Source organism: Pelodiscus sinensis, chromosome 5 (assembly GCF_049634645.1).
Source record: "Pelodiscus sinensis isolate JC-2024 chromosome 5, ASM4963464v1, whole genome shotgun sequence".
Classification (NCBI taxonomy): Eukaryota; Metazoa; Chordata; order Testudines; family Trionychidae; genus Pelodiscus; species Pelodiscus sinensis.
This window is the reverse complement of record NC_134715.1, coordinates 74,587,193-74,600,321: the sequence shown is the minus strand read 5'-3', so window position 1 is coordinate 74,600,321 and position 13,129 is coordinate 74,587,193. Positions and strand designations below refer to the sequence as shown.

Genomic DNA, 13,129 nt, shown 5'->3' with positions numbered 1-13,129 from the left:
AAACTGTTACTGCCACAGTAGCAGCAGCACGGGGTGGTGGGGTGCCCACATCCTTTTGAATTGCTGGACCTCAGAGCTATTGTCTTCTTTGTTCCCTTTCCTTCTCACCCCTAGTTTGTGCGCCTTACAGACTTAACAACAATGAAGGTTCAGTAATCTGCATTAGTGAGGCTGACTGTGGAAAAGTAAGAAGGATCAACAATTAAGAAACTAACTGTAATAAAGGTAGGAATGTATGTAGGAGTATTTTGGCAATTTTTTTATTTCAGAAACTCTTAAAAGATACTTCAAAGATTTCTAATCTATAGTTCTGTAACAGATTCAGATAGTCTATACTATAAAGGCTAATCACTGGTATTGGTATGTGAAACAATGACACTAACATCTGTCTTCAATCAGGACACTCAGAAAATGCAGGACAGAAAAATTTACTTCAACCCCATCCCCATCCACCTCCTCCTCAATGGAATGTTTTACTGAGATTTGTTTTATCTGACTGACAAAATAAATTACTAAAATATAGGAGATCCTCCAAAGATTTGTGATCTGCAGAAGATGTTAATATGAATCAGGGAAGATCAGAGTTTAGGATATATAAGTAATACCAATGCTGTCAGTCATTGTTTTAAGATGATAGCACAATTTTTGATTGTCATAATCTATTGAAAAAACAACTTTCATTATTACATCTGGACCAACTTCAGTTAGTGAAAGAGACAAGTTTTGGAGTCACAAAGGGTTCTTCGGCAAACTTGAAAAACAGCCCTGTCTCTCTCTCACCAACAAGTCCAGAATCAAGCCTTACTATCAAAATCTTTTGAAGACAATGCTTATGAAAAATGAGGTAACAAATATTTTCATTTCATCACTGTCTAGGAAAGACTTCACAGCTGAATCACGAATTCTAATCTTCTCTCTTACCTCTTGTTTGTGTTTTAACTAACTTCTTTCGTTTGATTCTAATTCACAATTGTTCTGCAGTCAAAGAAAAAGGATCTAGTCAACCACACAGAGCATATTGGAATGACTGTTCTTAGCTTGTTTACCTATTGCTTTCTTCTCTTACCCATGTAGGGTTTTTTTTTTAGTACTCCTATATTTTCAGAAATAGAAACTGATTTTTTAATATTTTTACATATTTGTAAGTTCATTGATAATGCTACTATGTTTTTCCTAGTCATATACTATAGCAAGATAAAGTAGCTGATTCAATGTTAAGTTTCTTGCTTAATAGATTCCAGTCTGATGAAATCCTGAACAAAATTGTTGCTTAGTTGTCAGCAAAATATAAACTTAAGGAACATCTCAGATAAATCTATAGGCTTTTTTATATCATACTAAACTTCCAACGAATAATGAATAAAATACCAAATATGTTTGTAGCCTGGAAGTAAAGTTAATGCCTATGTGAAATTACACGCTGCTAAATGATTAACATTGAACTAAGAGCTCAATACTTTTAACACTGAATTCACAGGAGTGAACGAACCATAGTCATTTGAAAGATCATTTTTTAAATTTGGTTTGACAATTTAAAGGTTCCTCAGCTTACTTCCAAGATAAAGCCATTTCAAATGTACAAAAAGGTAAATTGGAAAAAAAGAACTGTTAAGCTATACAAAGAAACAAAGTCTAGAGAAACAACCATAATAGCTGTTAGCTGATACAATGTGTATGTGAAACATGATACAACCAGCACTAACTTGACCCACTCAAAAGGTTTGCAAACACACAAGGGAGTGCTAAACTAGGGAAGACCTCTTATCTTACAATATCTGACAAATACACAGGCTCTAGTGTATCAGTGCAAACACAGTTATTATTAAGTCATATTAACTAAATAGCTACAATAAAGACACCAAATATCCAGCTATGAATTAAAAAAACAATTTAATGTAAGAGTAACAGTGTCCAAAGGGGAGTTTAACTCTGAGACCAGCCCTGGGTGTTCATTCCCCTCCCAATCTCTATTCTTTCTTTGCTCCTTCACTCTCTGTTCTTAGTACTCCACTGAAGGAGATACATTTACTAGAGAAAGGCACTACAAGTTCAAAATCTGTAGATTAACCCATTTTTCAAGTAATGACCATATATGTATTTATCACAATGGAAACTGGAATATGTAAAATGATCTTCCAACTTTGAATCAAAACAAGGTCTCAAACATGTATTTTTATTTCTGTATTTTCTGTTCAGTACAGACTGGAGAAAAGAATTCATTGCTAGCTGAATTGTACAGAGCTGGCTGACAAAAGTAATACAATTATTAGTCTGCTTTCAGAAAGGACTAGTTCAAAGTTCTAGAGAATCTAGATAAATCCATAATGGGTGTTTCTTAACTTCATTTCTTGGGACATTTATTTTTACTGACACCCTAATTTAATTTAGACTTAATAATTTATAGCCTCTAACATATGGGGAGCATTGTGATCAGTCTCAATGTGAAAAGAAGTCCTTATGATATTCGGGGTAGTTGGAACCTGGTTATAACTTTACAGGAATTGAACAACAGGGTCAAAAGTGAAACTGACAGCAGGTCAAAGTAATGCAGTTGCACATTTCATGTCTCTGCTGCATTAACCTACAAGGCTACAAAAAGATCGGTTTTATGTTTTCTTGTTATGTACCTCATTTCTGTTGACTATACTCTATTTCTTGGTTTTCCCTCTACAATTTGAAAATTATCTACCTATCCTGAAAGAGCATCCTGCAGAGCAGGTTTGGGTTGAGGCTGGCATTGCCCCTAAAGCTCTGCCATGCACAAAGTCTACAGTAGCCACTGTGGAGCAGGGGTACATGGGACACATCCAGGCTAATGGCGTGAGCTCCTGGGGATGCACAGCTTTGTCTGAAGTTGGGTAGTGCTGTGGAATGGAGGCAGCAGGGCTTCCTAGACAGGTTTCCAGCAAGTCAGAGAAACAGACCTTGTGGCAGGTGCATGCTGTGCTGAATTTCAGTTTGTGCCTCACAGTGCTGCCACACACCTTCCAGGCATTGCACAGGTGTCAGTCCACCATTCTCACCGCTGGTGCCAGAGCCTTGCGTGCTACAGTCCCTACCATAACTTACTCAAATTGTGTGACCATACTGTGTAACTGTACTTGAATTCCAATTAAGGGCACCAAAATATAAGTTTACACAGGATGCCATTTTCTCTCGGCTGGCCCTGGAGCAGTAATTTCCTATGAGACCTCCAACAGCTATTGTTTATTTTGGTCCAGTTGTGTTTGTCTGATGGGAGGTAAGAACCAGTATATTCAATTTTTGCCTGCTGCATTCACTGAAACCATTTTTGAAGTCCAGGAAGCTGAAAAGGGAAGTGAAGGAATAATGGGTCCCTGTGATGATCAGTGTTTTCCCGTGGCAGTGGGAATTACTGTAGTATGTATATTGGGTGTACTGTAGGATGACCCTTTCCTTCTACAAGACCAGGCAACTTTCAGAGTGGATACAGTTATGCCCCAAAATGACGGCATGGCTATGGAACTAGTTGACATCCACCTTGCAATTAACCACAAGTTCCCTCATAGGGATGGTTTGCACTCAGGACATATAGCATAAGTTAAATGGGTGTATAATAACAATGACAACCTTCAAACTCTTATCACTTGGATTTGAAAATAAAGTTACCATTTCATTTAGAAAAACTTATCTGTCTCTCACTTGCAGTATGCCTGTGGTAAACATCCCCGTACCGTAGACCTTTAAAATCTGATTCTGAACTCCAGTCCTTTCCATCCTTCTTTGGCCTCTTTCAATTCACCAGCAGTTGCAATCACTAAGCAAAAATATCTGGGTCCAAGACAAAATTTCTTAAGATAATGGGTCAAATGCATGCCTTACCAATTCACTATTCAAATTAAATAGTCTCACACACATGCCAACCCCTATTCAGATTAAGTAGCCACACATACACACAACCAGATAATGCATGCTCATTTTCTTGGCTTTCTATTTCAACTGAATTTTCCATTTCCTCAAACTTTGGTCATATCTGAAAATCACTTGCAAATATAACGTGAAGAAAACATAGTACTGTAAAACCACTCTAAAATTTCATTATTTCAAAATGATCTGGACAAACTAGAGGAATAGCCTGAAGTAAATAGGATAAAATTTAATAAGAACAAATACAAAGTACTCCACTTAGAAAGGAATAATAAGCTGCACACCTTAGGGATGTTAAATTTCGATTAATCAGATAATCGAGTAGTCAATGGAATTGCCATCGACTACTTGATTATTCAATAAGGAGGGCAGCGATACTGTGGGGCTGCTGCTAAGGAGGCTCCCTGCCTGTCCCAGCCCCATACTGCTCCTGGAAGTTGGAGGTGGGATGTGGAGGGGACAACAAAGATCTCCATAGTCTGCTCCAGCCTGTAAGCTCTTGTTGGCCAGGAATGGGGAATTGTGGCCAATGGGAGCTATGGAGCTGTTGCCTACAGAGAGGAGCGTCTACGGAGAAATATGTGTTGGCTCCTTCTGGGAATGCAGTGTGGCCCTGGCAGCCCAAAGGAAGTACTCCCTGCTCCTGAACTCCCTGGCCCCTCCTACAGCCAGCATCCCATATTCCCTTCCTGTCTCCAAGTCCCAGCACTGAGCCCCAGTCCAGAGTCATCCCCCTTCCTTCACCCGATACCTTTTCCCTGCATCCCAATACTCTGCCCCAGACCACAGCCCATCCTGCACCCAATCCCCCATTGAAAGCTTACACCTCTCACTTCATCTTACACCCTAACCCTCTGCCCTACACTCAGCCTGGATCCCCCTCCCACGCAAACCTCTCAACCCCAGCCCAGAGCCCACATTCCCTCCTGGACCCCAAACCCCTGCCCCTGTAGACGCTCTAAAAGACACCCTGCCCCAGCACAGTGTGAGTGAGAGGGAATCGAGGAGAGTGAGTGAGGGATAAAAAGGGGGATTGAGTGAGCAGAGCAGGGCTTTGGGGAAGGGGTGGGGTCTCAGGGATTTGTCTCTCATACTGAAGGTTTTTTACCAAAGTGATCCCCACTTCAAAAACAGTGAAGAGCAATAAGTGCAGGGAGCTGGACTAGATGATCTCTCAAGGTCCCTTCCAGTCCTGTGTGTCTTTGACTATGAATAGCCAAGATATAATGATGACTCATCTGTAACAAACACGTAGTTCTGATCACCCCAATATTTCTTCTCCTTTCTTCCCCTCTCCACAGAGAAGCCAGAGTCATCCCTCTCTCTCTCTCACTCCCCCTCCCAAGTCCTCCCAAAAGACTCTAAACAGATATTTTACAACTGTAGCACAGACTAAAGGATATCACTGATATATCATTCATATTTACAGCTCAAGCTTCTATTCTACAAATGCAATAAAATCAAGAGATTTTGTAAATATAAATTATCTTTGTCAGTGTTCCTTAGCTGGCAACTAAATACAACTACAAAATTGCACAGCTTTATACACAATTTAAAAATAAGGATACCATGATCCATAAAATACAAACGTAACCCTGAAGTAGCTACAGTATGCACTATTTCCAAGCAAACTGGAGAGGAGAGAGACTTACAAAACCACATAGCTAAATATTTGCTACTGTACACCTGCAGGACAATGAGTGACAATGTTTGATGAAATATGTTTATGATGTGTAACAGTAATTAAAACAATTATAAAAATGTGTAACCGCCAGGGAATTTACCAAAATTCCTGGGACTGTGTATGCTTGTAGCTAAGGGAGAAGCCAGCATTTGACGTATCTGATTATAACAGTATTGGCTTGTTTCAAGTGGAGTTGGTTTATAATTCTGGTGGGCCGCCTGTTGTCAGCCTTGCCCCAGTTCCAAAGCACTGGCTTCACAGCCTCAGGCCTGGCCAATCATCAAAGAAGTCTTGAATTGTGATTGGCAGAATCAGTTTTTAAAAGTTGTACAAGTTTGTTGTGCCCCTTATTTGGGAGTAGTCTAGAGCCAGCCAGGGAAATGACAAGAGTGGCTGTGTAGGGAGCTGGTGAGTCCCAGGCCTGAATGAAGGGTCCCCCTGAGAACTTGCCCTTAGGAACCTGAAAGCAAGATCCGTAATTCAGAGCCTTGCCCCTCTAAGGTGACTCCCAGTTTGTAGAGCTTTGTCGGGAAAACTTCCCCCAGCCAGGCCAAGTTAGCCTTTCAGCTCCCCTCATGACATCAGTTGCCACATATCCAGCTCTGCTTTAGCTCCTACCTGCTGTGAATATGTCTGATTGCTGGGACAGGAGATTAAAGTTTGGATTTTAGTATAGTTTACACAACCGGTACCTTGAGCTCTGCTCTGTCCCCCTTGTTGGTGAAGGGAAATCCTGACACCTGCATAAAGAGGACACCTGCTAGCAGTGATCATCAGCTCTGTGCATTGACTGAAGAGTCCAGGCTCCACCTCTGAACCCGAGGATCTGTCACAGAGTTGTGAATCACTATATTTTCATTAGGTTATCTGGGAAATCACTATCTTTTCATTTGCCTTTTTAATTATACAAAAAATGTTCAAAATTAAATAGTGGTGGACCTACAATTTTATAAATCTGTTTTACTTAGTCTCAGAGGGTATGTCTACACTGCCATCCTAGTTCGAACTAGGGTGACTAATGTAGGCATTCGAACTTGCAAATGAAGCCCGGGATTTAAATATCCCAGGCTTCATTTGCATGTTCCCGGGTGGACGCCATTTTTAAATGCCCGTAGTTCGAACTACCTGCCCGCGGCTACATGCAGCATGGGCTAGGTAGTTCGAATTAAAAGTTTGAATTGGGAGCTTTAATTTGAACTACCTAGCCCGTGCCACGTGTAGCCGCGGGCAGGCAGTTCGAACTACGGGCATTTAAAAATGGCGCCCACCCGGGAATATGCAAATGAAGCCCGGGATATTTAAATCCCGGGCTTCATTTGCAAGTTCGAATGCCACCCTAGTTCAAACTAGGGTGGCAGTGTAGACACACCCAGAGAGATAGCTGTGTTAGTCTCTAAGGTGCTGCAGGACCATTCGTTGTTTAATGTTCTTCAATTACAGAAACAAAAAATGTAGATGGTATCATGAGCTTTCGTGGGCACAACCCACTTCTTCAGATGTTTTTAAGCTGTTTCAGTTAGACATACTATATCATTTGAAACACATTTTTAAAGGGTGTATAGAAAATATGAAGTCTTGCACAGTTATTTGAAGACTTTAAGCATCATATGACCCTAAACATATTTCTAACTAGGCTAATACGCATTTATTCAACTGGAATAATGTTATAATTATTTAAATCATGATTTATTTACCCCTGCCTGGCTCAGGAATTAAAACCCATAAATACCTTGGAAAAGAATTCAGTGAATCAAAAGAAATATTACACTGAACTAAAACAATCCTAAGACAGCTGAATCATGACAAATTGCTCAACTCAGAGAACATTTAAAGGCTAGAACTCTATTACAGGTAGAAAAAAAAGGGTATAGAGGGAAAAGATTAATACAGTAACTGCCTATATTTTCTTTTATTTTCTTCATTTTTCTTCTGTGAGGTTACCATTTTTGCAGCTGGTCAGAAATATCATATTCCCTACTGTCTCAAAAGGCTTTACATAACTAATCTTAACCATGTTTAAAACTGAGTACATAAAAGCAGCTGTTGAAAATAAAATATGCGTTATGGAAAAGTTTACTAGTGCACCAATAAGAATAAAAACACCCTTTTTTAGGAATATAAATACATTTAGACCCCAGTTTTGACAATGTATAAACTTGAGCAAGGTTGTTGCAGCTGACATTTTGAGTACTGTAGCATGGAAGACAGATTTAATGTTAGATAGGTTCTCATAGTTGAAAAATAAAATTTTTATTTTCTAGAACCTGGTCCTGTAACAATTCCCCATGTCAAACTGCATTTGACTTAAAGGCTTGTAGTCTTGGGCCCAAATTAATTTAGCTTGTAATAGCAAAAGGTAGAGGAGTTTATTGGAATGTACCTTGGCAAGATAAGATAGCCTTTAAACAGTAATATATTATTTGCTACATGTATTTCACAACATCTAGAGCAGTATTTCTAAATGACTGGTCTGTGGACTGCACCGGTCCCTGAGAAATCCCTGACATAGATTAGGAATGTAACAAGCTGGTTCCTGGCATCAAAGGAGTTGAGAAACATGTTCTAGAGCAAAAACAGCAACAATTGTGTCCACCATTTTGAACAATGCGATTAGCAAGTTTATTTTGTTCTGCACTTTGAACTCGTCCTCCATTTATTCCAACACCAACATGTCTAGTGAAAATGCAAATTTTATTTCTATTACCTTAAATTACTTTGTCTTTTAAAACATTTATTGGCAATGTGATTTATGTTAGGTATTTATAGTGCATTGATCTCAGAGGTGCCCAAGCACCTTTCTTTCTTTCTTTCATTTAAAGAAGCTTCTGTGTGATTATTTATACACATTTGTAAGTATAAACTTTAAATAAATTTAATTTCTATAAATTGCAAACAGTTTTCTTCTGCTTATACTTAGGGAGCTACTTAAATTATGGAGCAATCATATACTTTTCACAAGCTGGTCATTGCATAAATAGCAAATTTTGAGATGGGATGTGTGCTAGTCCCATCCTTACTTCTGTGCTGCTGCTGGCCGCAATGTTGCCTTCGGAACTGGGTTCCCCTCCAGCAGGTGCTGCTCTCCTTTTTCTCAGCTCTGAAGGCAGCACAAAAGTAAGGGTGGTATTGCCACAACCCCCCTATAGGCTTGCAGCCACCTTTTGAATCAGGACCCCAGTTTAAGAAACACTGTGTACGTTTATATGCATTTACCCTATAATAGAGCGTAAACTTACAGAAAAGATCGGATGTCACAAGTAGGGATGTCAACATGCAGTCCACTATTTGATTAAAAGATAAGCCTTGGCTTATTGGTTAATCTTATCTCCCCCCGCTCCGCCACCCCCACTGCTGCCTCTATCAGAGGCAGCCTCTGTCCACAGAGAGGTCCAAGCTCCCCGCAGAAAGAAGCTGTTCCACCTCCCACAGAGCAGCCTCTGTCCATGATGGGTCCAAGCTCGCCATGGACAGAGCCCGGGCTTGCTGCAAACAGAGGCTGCTCTGTGGGAGGAGGAACAGACTCTGTCCACGGGGAGCTTGGACCAGGGCCGGATTATTGGGGGGGGGGTGTTTTATCCGGGCAGCTGCCCGGGGCACCTGATGGCAGTCGTAAGGGGTGTCGTGTGCCCAGCCACACGGCGCCCCTTAGAGCTGCCATCAAGCGCCGCATGCCCGGGGCCCATGCGGCACCCCTTAGAGCTGTAAGGTGTAGCTCTAAGGTACAGCTGTAAGGTGCTCAGTGCACCGGGGGGCAGGGCCGCGCATGCACCGTGCACCCCAGGGTGGAGCCACGCATGCACCGTGCGCCTGCTGCCCTGGGGCGCAGGAATGGCTCGAGCCAGCCGTGGCTTGCTTTGTGCCTCCCCCATCCTTACCGACCCCCCAGCCCCCTGCTGCAGCCTCTGCTGCTTCTATATGAAAGGCAGTACCGTGGGGAGGCAAGAAGCTGGTCAGTGAGGGGAGCTGATTTTTAAACTGATACAGAAGCAGTGGCACAGGATGGCAGGGGACTCCCTGGGAATAGGGCCGAGATCGCACTGGCTGCCAGCCCGCCCCCGGGAACCATCGAATAGTTATGTAATGCTAAGATTACATATAGTTACATGATTATTCAACTACACTAACATCACTAGTCACAAAAACAAGACTACCAGACTTCCTAATCTGTGACAATTTTTTCACTTGAAGCATATCACCAAAGTTTGAAAGGTATTCTTTATTTATAAACTATGAAGAAAAAGAAAAAATTAATATAAATGCAATTCTTTGAATAACCTCTTTATTCCTTTTTCAATATTTTCAAAAAGCTACATGTGTGGTTGACCATTTTAAGTACTACTAGTATACTGTTTTGTTAGCCTTTCTATGACATCTTAATAAACCGTCTTCAAAAATAAACTCAATGACTTATTTTTAAAGAGCATTAGTGTATTCCATATGCAATCTTTAGCTACTCCTTTACCTTTTTGTAAACTACTACTGTTTTTTTTGAGCAGGTTGTATTAGCGAAATAAATTATTAGGTACTATAAAACTGAACTTCCATTCAAAGAGTTGATAACTGAATGAAAAAATAAGCCTCCATCCCCACCTAAATCCTGAAGCTAAAGTTACTGCATGGTAAAAAATTATAGTTGCTGGAACAGAAATATAAAGAAGATTCTCTTCTTCCTTTCTTCCCCCTCAAAAAAACCGCAAAAAAAAAAAAAAAAAAAAAAAAAAAACCACAGAAAACCAAACCAAAATAAAAAACAAAAAAATCTTATATATCCAGCACATTTTAGACATTTGAAATCTTAACATTTCTGTTGTCATCAAAGACAACAATGCCAGAATGATAAGGCAACCAAGCAGTCAAATGTGCCATCATGCTTGAAAAGCTCTATGGTCAGCAAACTCAGGTACAGTACCTAGAAAAGACTGCCCTTTCCTTTCTTTTGTTCTTAAAAACAAAACAAAACAAAAATATTTGAGATCTGTTGGCTCACGGAAAAATAGATTTAATGACCATCTGAATATTCTGGGATATGGTATTGATTTATTGGGTGTCATCAATTAGTGCTAGCCCATTTAAAATTAATGAAGTAGCAGAAATGAAATCAGATGAAAGGCTGCAAACTATTTTACACTTTCTTTTCACATGATACTATTCACTATTAATGATTTTAAAAGAAGAGTTCATACTCTTAGTTTATACTACGCTAAAGATATACTATAAAGCAGGGATGGGAAAAAGGGCCTCCGAGGGCCAGATCCAACCTGCCAAGCAAGTTGATCTGGCCTGTGGAGGTCCTGATACTCCTCCTGCCCCCAGGCCAATCAGAGTCTGGGGGCACAGCGGAAGCACACGCGCTCCTGGCAGGGCAGGAGGAAACTTCATGCACTTCCCCCACCCCCAAACTCTGACTGGCCTGGGGGCAAGGGAGCACACAAAGTCTCCTCCTGCCCTGCAAGGGGTCAGCACTTAAAGTCAAACGCCAGATGCTGCTCAACTGGCGGTTGATTCTAAGCACTGTGCTTCCTTGCAGGGCAAGGGCAGGGAATGTGAGACTCCACGTGCTCTCCCTCTCCAGGCCCTGACTTACCTGGGGACAGAAGAAGGGAGCACACAAAGTCTCATCCCACTGCCATGGGTACGAGTACCTAAAGGGAACCACCAGCTATTCAGAACGGCTGGCAGTTCTCTCGGGGGCGGGGAGGGGAGACTTTGCATTCGTCCCCCTCCCCCCCGCCAGATCAATCCAGGTCTGAAGGTGGGGAAGTACAGAAGTGTCCTGGGCCTGGCCCTTCCGCCTGAGGCCCTGCACCAGTCTAGATGGGCCTAATTTCGGAAAAGTCTCTTCTGACAAAAGTATCGTAAAAAGCTACGCAAAATGCAGTGCCCATTTTGCGTAGCTTTTTCCGATAGATCCTTGCAGTCTAGCCATACCCTTTGTGCCAAGGCTTGAAGAAACATACCAAATATAATAAAAGTAGTAGTCAAATCACATGGGTAGGAAAAACAGAAGCAGCAGTTTGGCTTTCATGGTAAATCTGTAACTTTAAAATGTAAGAGTACTTCAGATATAGGGATTTGGGGTTGGAATCAGGAAAGAAAAAAAGATTAATTGAATATAGATATGCTTGTAAAATGAGATGATAAAAAGGTACAGCAGAGCACAGCTCTGTGTTAAGGAATGCATTTAGTCAAAGAGAAATTTAGATTTCAAATCTTAGTCCTGTACTTGCATGTGTAAATGATCAGCCACTAAGACTGTATGAATGGCTGAAAATGTTAAGCTCTTGTTAGAAAAGTGATGTTGTTTCATACCACGTGGCACCAAACTTTCTATTGTCACTGCTGCAGAATGACAGGTCTTAAAAAGTGACTTGAGAAAATCAAATTTCAATTCACCTTAAAGAAGCCTTGTGTAAGTTAGTTGTCTCAAGCACAATTTGGGGGAGGAGGGATGGGGTTGTGGTGGTGGTGGTGGTGGTGGCGGCGGCAGACTCTTAATACAGTTTAGCCCTGTCTATATCTGTTCAACACTGGTGTCTGAACCATATTTTGAAATTCTTCTCAAATCTTTCTATATTAATCTATCTGGTGTATGATGAATAGGTTCTGCTCAGTTATGCTATGAAATATAAATATGTGCACCTAGAGGTCTGTCTTTTCCTAAAACTAATCTGGATGAGACAGATCCACTCTTCTCCATTCTGAAGTCTTTTTAGGATTGCCTAAACTATTCACAAGACAATATAATAGGAAAAAAGAGCCATTCCTAAGCACAAATATTGGATCAAATTTAATCAATTACAGCCTGTACTGAATGGGTGGAATGCCTACACAAGCTCTTGGGTTAAACTCAGCCATGGTTTAAACCAGTGGTTCTTAACCTTGCTAGTTTACTGTACCCCTTTCAAGAATTTGAAGTCCAGGCCCCATAGCCAGAAGCTCAAGCCAGAGCCCCACCTCCCAGAGCTGAAGCACTAAGTTAGCTTCATATGGCCAGCTATGGTGTGTAGCCCCAAGCAATTAGCTTGTTTATTGTCCCCTACTGCTGGCCCTGCAATTAAGACCCTCCTAAATCATTATGGAATTCCTCCTCCCCCTGCCCCCGGTTCACAACACCTAGGATGGGAAACTCTGATCTAGATTACTTGGCATACCCCCCTGAAAAACTGCTAGTTGAGAACCACGGATATAAACACCACACTGGCCTGACCCTTCATTGCCTTGTATACTGTATAGTAATTTATAGTCACGTAAAGCACAGCATAGGTGTAGAACATTATCCGATCAAAAAGGAATGTTATGTATCTGTACAAAGGGCATATAAATGACCTTAAAAATACAACGCAGTGAAGAATCGAGCCCAGCTAAGCTATTGAGAAAACAGGTGTTGAAGTGGCTGCAAATAGCAGATTAGTGCTTTCAACAGAATTAATGTATTTTTGCAAGATTGTTTCACAGTATACTAGAATAGGGATCTAAAGCCCTATCCTTAATCTACTGTGTGTTATACAGTTTGGCACCACTGTTACTGAAACCTGAAATATTTATAATTGTCAAAAA

At 41.0% G+C, this 13,129-nt stretch overlaps 1 protein-coding gene across 7 annotated transcripts in view; it reads right to left on the bottom strand.

The window, feature by feature from the left end:
- The window catches only part of TENM3 (teneurin transmembrane protein 3), a 2,294,790-nt gene that overhangs the window by 380,758 nt on the left and 1,900,903 nt on the right, over positions 1–13,129 (bottom strand). The window lies entirely within an intron of this gene.